The sequence below is a fragment of the Halictus rubicundus genome, chromosome 4 (assembly GCF_050948215.1).
Source record: "Halictus rubicundus isolate RS-2024b chromosome 4, iyHalRubi1_principal, whole genome shotgun sequence".
NCBI lineage: Eukaryota > Metazoa > Arthropoda > Insecta > Hymenoptera > Halictidae > Halictus > Halictus rubicundus.
The window spans coordinates 17,565,611-17,571,792 of record NC_135152.1 but is presented as its reverse complement, the minus strand read 5'-3'; the positions used below and the strand labels follow the sequence as shown (position 1 = coordinate 17,571,792).

General features: G+C 39.6%; 1 non-coding gene across 1 annotated transcript; it reads left to right on the top strand.

The window, feature by feature from the left end:
- The first annotated feature begins 3,626 nt into the window (after positions 1 to 3,626).
- Positions 3,627 to 3,699, top strand: Trnav-uac (transfer RNA valine (anticodon UAC)). The gene has a single exon. It is a non-coding gene; the product is annotated as a tRNA-Val (tRNA).
- The last annotated feature ends 2,483 nt before the right edge of the window (positions 3,700 to 6,182 follow it).

The window sequence follows — 6,182 nt, the reverse complement described above, 5'->3', positions numbered from 1 at the left end:
TTAAAGTTTGAAAATGTGCCGACGCGGGTACTTTGTACGCTCTATTTTTGTATTTATGTGAAAAATCCTTTATCTAGCAGGAATTTACTATACAGGAATGCATTCTACAGACATTTCTGGTAAAGAAACCATTCACGAAAAGTATTTGGTTCCCTTAATGTACGAGAAGGATCAGAAAATGTTAATTGACAGCGTGTGCGCGACGCGTTCGCGCCAGACGGCCATTGCAGCCTTTTCGCGACGCGCCAGGGCCGTCGCTATGCGTAGTCGACGTTGGTACCACTCAAGTATGTCTTTGCTCACTATGCTTAATTAAATACATTTTTTTTTGTCTTTTTGGGTGCCAATCATTACAAAAGATTATAAAAATACGAGTTATATTCACATTTCATTGTGGAAATGCTTAATAAAGAAAATTGAATGAAATGTGAATATAACTCGTATTTTTATAATCTTTTGTAATGATTGGCACCCAAAAAGACAAAAAAAATGTATTTAATTAAGCATAGTAAGCAAAGACATACTTGAGTGGTACCAACGTCGACTACGCATAGCGACGGCCCTGGCGCGTCGCGAAAAGGCTGCAATGGCCGTCTGGCGCGAACGCGTCGCGCACACGCTGTCAATTAACATTTTCTGATCCTTCTCGTACATTAAGGGAACCAAATACTTTTCGTGAATGGTTTCCTTACCAGAAATGTCTGTAGAATGCATTCCTGTATAGTAAATTCCTGCTAGATAAAGGATTTTTCACATAAATACAAAAATAGAGCGTACAAAGTACCCGCGTCGGCACATTTTCAAACTTTAACAACCATTTACAACTATTAGGAAGTACATAAAAATATAATTGACTATATGAATATGTAGAGGAGAGTCCCCTCTATCTCTTGACTCAAATGTGAACTTTCTCGCGTATTTGGTTTTTGCGTAACACGTCGTTTCGTATCAAAATCGGGCATTTTTACAAAAACCAAAATTTTTCGAAAACGTTGCGTGATGGAGCAATTCTGCTTTCAGATTCGGTTTTAGGATGACAAAATGTATAAGAATCACCCAACAGGTATTGCAAAATTTTTTTGGTGTTGGACAGTGTAATTGACGGCTTTCGTTGAATAAACACATATACCAAAATAGAAAATGTATATTTGTATTGTCACTTACCAGCTGTTGAAAGTTGACCAAGGTGAGCGGAGACGGCTTCCAGGAACCGCTGTCCGACCGCGAACCAGCTTAAGGTGGACCAGGGTTGACCAGTGATGTCCACTGCAGCTCTGGAGGATCCCTGGTCCACTCGAAGGTAGGTGAGGGTAGGCCAGGGTGGTCAGGGTGGGCCAGGGCAGCCCTGGAGAACCTCTGGTCAACTCCAAGGTCCTTCGTCCTTCTGGTCCCGGAGTCCTCCCGTTCCGTCCTGAGTGCGCACCACGACTGACTGACTGAGCGCTGACGCCGTGGTGGGGTGCGCGGTGCGCGGTGCGCAACTCCCCCACCCCAAACTAACTTCGCCAGAGTTCGATCGCCGCGATAGTAATTATTGATAAATTTGTTATTTCTGGCTGCTTAATGTTTATAACAATTTCTTTTGGTAATGGTATCAACAAGCAATCCCTTGACCATCTTGCCATCTAATTTTTTAGTAAAAATACCTAATAGAACTCGAGATACAGAGTAACTTTTGAACCATGAATATTCGCACGTATTAATTTATCGAACACATTTCACTGATAAATTTATTATTTCTGACTGTTTAATGTTTATAACAATTTCTTTTGGTAATGGTATCAACAAGCAATCCCTTGACCATCTTGCCATCTAATTTTTTAGTAAAAATACCTAATAGAACTCGAGATACAGAGTAACTTTTGAACCATGAATATTCGCACGTATTAATTTATCGAACACATTTCACTGATAAATTTATTATTTCTGACTGTTTAATGTTTATAACAATTTCTTTTGGTAATGGTATCAACAAGCAATTCCTTGACCATCTTGCTAACTAATTATTTAGTAAAAATAAATTATAGAAACCGAGATATAGAATAACTTTTAAGCCATGAATATTCGTACGAATTAATTTATCGTACAGGTAACTCCGGTAACGCAAAAACCATTTCGGGCCACCACAGTTCTTATGTGGATTACCAAACAAAAAGTTTATGGCATCCATATAAGAACTGCCTCGGTGCGACCGTGTCCCGGCGTTGACAATAGCTCAGCTGGTCGAGCTCGAGGCCGGCCTCGGGTGAACGAAAACCTTTTGTTTACGTCTGTTGTCATACTTGTCGCGAGGCCATCGTTTCCAAAATTCCGAAATATCAAATCCGCTGCCCATCGTCCTTCGCTCGCTTGATTTACCGCCTTATAATCTCGCCGTTTGTATAAACCTTACCTCCTGTTATAATATAAATGTTTATAACAATTCCTTTCGCCAATGATGTCGACGAGCACTCCCTTGACCATCTTGCCATCTAATTATTTAGTAAAAATAAATTATAGAACTCGAGATAGAGAATAACTTTTAAATCATGAATATTCGTACGCATTATTTTATCGTGCACATTTTACTGATAAATTTATTGTTTCTGGCTGTTTAATGTTTATAACAATTCCTTTCGCCAATGATGTCGACGAGCACTGCCTTGACCATCTTGTCACCTAATTTTTTAGTGAAGATAGATGATAGAACTCAAGGTACAGAATAACTTTTGAACCATGGATAAATGTACACTGATAAATATATTGTCTCTGCTTGTTTAACGATTGTAAGAATTCCTCTTACCAATGATGCTGTCGAATACCCTCTTGGCTATCTTGCCACCTAATCTTTTTAGTGAAAGTGGCTAATAGTACTCGAGATACAGAGTAACTTTTAAAGCTTGTCTTGAGCTTATCTTAAAGCATGTCAAAGTAACTTTTATGCATGATTATTCGAAGTATACAAGATACTCGATTCTCATTAAGATTTCTAATTAAGATTATTCGGTATTTCATATCGTGCGACACGAAACAGTATAATGTTACTGGCGTACTCCTACATCTCGTCTGTGATATTGGTTCCACTATATTAGTTCCGACCGATACGGTAGGATATGACACAAAAATGGTAAGGGGGCTCTAGAGCACCGCGGACGTGAGACAAAAAAATACATTGGGTGATTGGTCTACTCCTGACAATAAAAAAAAAAGGTCTACTCCTATACCTCGTCTGTGCTGGCAGTCTTTCTAAATATCTCGTCGGTGCCTCGGGTGTGATGGTATAATCCTGTGCTGCCCCCTGTGTACGATAATTAAGTGAGTTCTTGTTATCGATTGAAGGTTCTTTCTTCTCATATATTTTGAATTATTGATAAATATTTTTCAAAAATTTATTATATCTATTTTCCTCATTATAATTATACATGAATACATAAGCTGCAAAGATATTAACGAATGCATATTTGTACATAGATTCTCATACAAATACGCGCATTATATACCTATAATTCAAGTACAATACTTATCATATAATTACAAGATATGTAGGAAATGGTTAACATACGAACCAAAAACAATGTTCAATGAAATGTAAGAATTTTTGTAGGATTGTTCAGGACGTACTACTATAACGATAAAGTTTATCAACCGGTTCCGTGGTGTAGCGGTTATCACGTCTGCTTTACACGCAGAAGGTCGCCAGTTCGATCCCGGCCGGAACCAATTTTTTTTCTTTTCCTACTATCGACAAAAAATCATGAAAATGGGTAACATCAAGTAAAAAATGTTCGGAAGTAAAAATAATAAATAAAATTTTGTCCTTTATTAATATTATTACTGTGCGATATACTTTAGAAATAAATGCGATTCTATTAAGAAACATTTAAATCTTAATATGCAAAGATGTTCCCTTGACTTCGCGTTACAAATCAATGATCAATTCATGTACCGCATTTCATATATGAATTAAAATAAGATAAGAACCGATCGAATATGGTTTCCGAGTGACAAAACCGATTATAAATAGTGTTGCTCTCAGCTGTTCTATTTCATTTGTTCCTAATGTGTTCCAATCGCTTCCGTTCTCATAATTGGTAACCTACAGCGCTTGAAAATATGTTCTGCTGTGTTTTTTATATGCATCTTCACATTTATTTTGCCATATACAATTTCAACTAACCCGTATTGAATTCAAGTGCCAGTAACCCATTGTAATTCATATAGCCTAGCTAACCGGCTACTAAACGATGCAGAGTACCCTAGTTCACCCAATAAGAACGGGTTATAAGCACAAAGTATAGTATCCTCTAGTTATAAGCGGTTCAATAACCACTTCCTCGAAAATAGATTCCTAATAAATAATCAAAGAACATAACTTATATCCATCGGCTATAACATACTTCTATACAGTAAATCTTTTAAGTTCCACCTTGTCTTCATAAATTTGTTGCTCGTTTACAAACAGCAAAAGTAAATACAAGTCTCACAAACAATCCCCATCATTTTCTATACGGTTACATCATCTTATAGGTGAATGATGAACCCAGTAAAAACCTTTTGATTTACGGCTACTGTTGCTGTGAAGATGCATTTATGGGAATCTATGCAATACATTTACTTCTTTGCACACATATGCATAATAAAAATCGCTAAAAACTTGAATAAATACATGCTTGTTCTTTTCATAATGTAATGTAAAATTGTCACTTTTCGTGCTCCGTATTGCTATTGTACACAGTTATTGTATGCCTGATAAAGTCCATCGACACACTTTTTCCAGAAAATACGTTGACTTCTCCAGTGAACGAACACAATTCGTACTAAACGAAAGAATAATTTACGCCAATACTAATTTCACCAGACACGCAGTGTAAGTGTTGATGCATTGAACGTGTCGGCTCACCTGGTTTCTATTCATATAGAAGATGCAGAATGGTCCGCATAGTCACCGTATCGTTTTCGAAAAATGCTGCACCATGCAGTGTACGCATCGACGGGAACAATAAATAAGAAAGAAACGAGGGCGGATAGAGTTGAAAGAAATTGACGACCCGCGAGGGCAGGAAGTCGAAATTGATATTCGGTTCGCGCGTGCACATTTGTCTTGTTGCGCCTCCGGGCCCGACTCGGCCCGGTCCGGCTCGGCCCCGGCCTGGCCCGGTGCAACGAACGCGAATGCATCGAAACGCGTGCTTCTCCGGGTTCTTCATTCACCGTTTCCGCGGCGGTCATCTGGCAGCTCACCTGCACGTCGACGAGGTGCAACGGCCAACCGCTTCGTTCCTTTGGCGCGGCGTAACGAGAGCAAGTCCGGTTTTTAGTCGGGCGTCGGCCATTCAGCGTGCCTTTTTCAGCCGGTATTTTATATCGCGACGACAAGATGGAGAGCACGGCCGGGCGGAGGCATCGATGCCTCTTTGAACGGCCGTTTCCCCTGTCTCTTTTTTTTTCTCCTCTCGTCCTCGTCTTTCGTCCCGCCCGATATCTCGCTTCTCTCGACCCTTCCAGCGAAAGAACGACCGGCAGGAGCGCGCGATAATATCGGACGGTTTAACGAGATACGCGAAATCGGCGGTCATCGGAGATTCAACTGGCTGTGACCGATAAAGATCACCGATAAGATATAAATGAATGGCTGCGCAAACGAATTTCGTAATTTCCTGGACGGTGTAATTACCGACTTGTCGGATCTCTTCCGGATACCGGTCGTTGATAGAATTCTTAGCGAAATGTGTCGTGAGATTGCTAAACAGCGCTAAGCAACGGGTCTAATGGTTTCTCATTAGGCTTGGTTTGTGTGAAGCAGAATAGAAGGAATGTGTTAACATTGTTATATTTTATCTGGTTGGGGCAAAAGAAATGAAAGAAGTACTTTCCGTGCTTTATTCTTATAATTTACTTTCATCGCCGCTATGGTTCGTGGACGTTTCACGGTTTTTTAAAGGTGTCTTTATTTTATCAGCGATTTTGTTCGCAAAATCGGTTTGTCGCATCGCTCTGACGCGATTTATCGAGCTTCCTGTGAGAAAGGAATTGTTTCTTTCAGAAATGGAGGCATGCATCTAACTCGCTTGCTAGTAATTACACGACCAAGAAGAAAATCGGGTCGAGTGCCATGAGAATACTTTAGTGCACCTTCACAGTCTAGTGTCCTTGAACAACCCCAATCTTTTTACGAGTTTTACTCTTTGATTTACGCGGCTTTC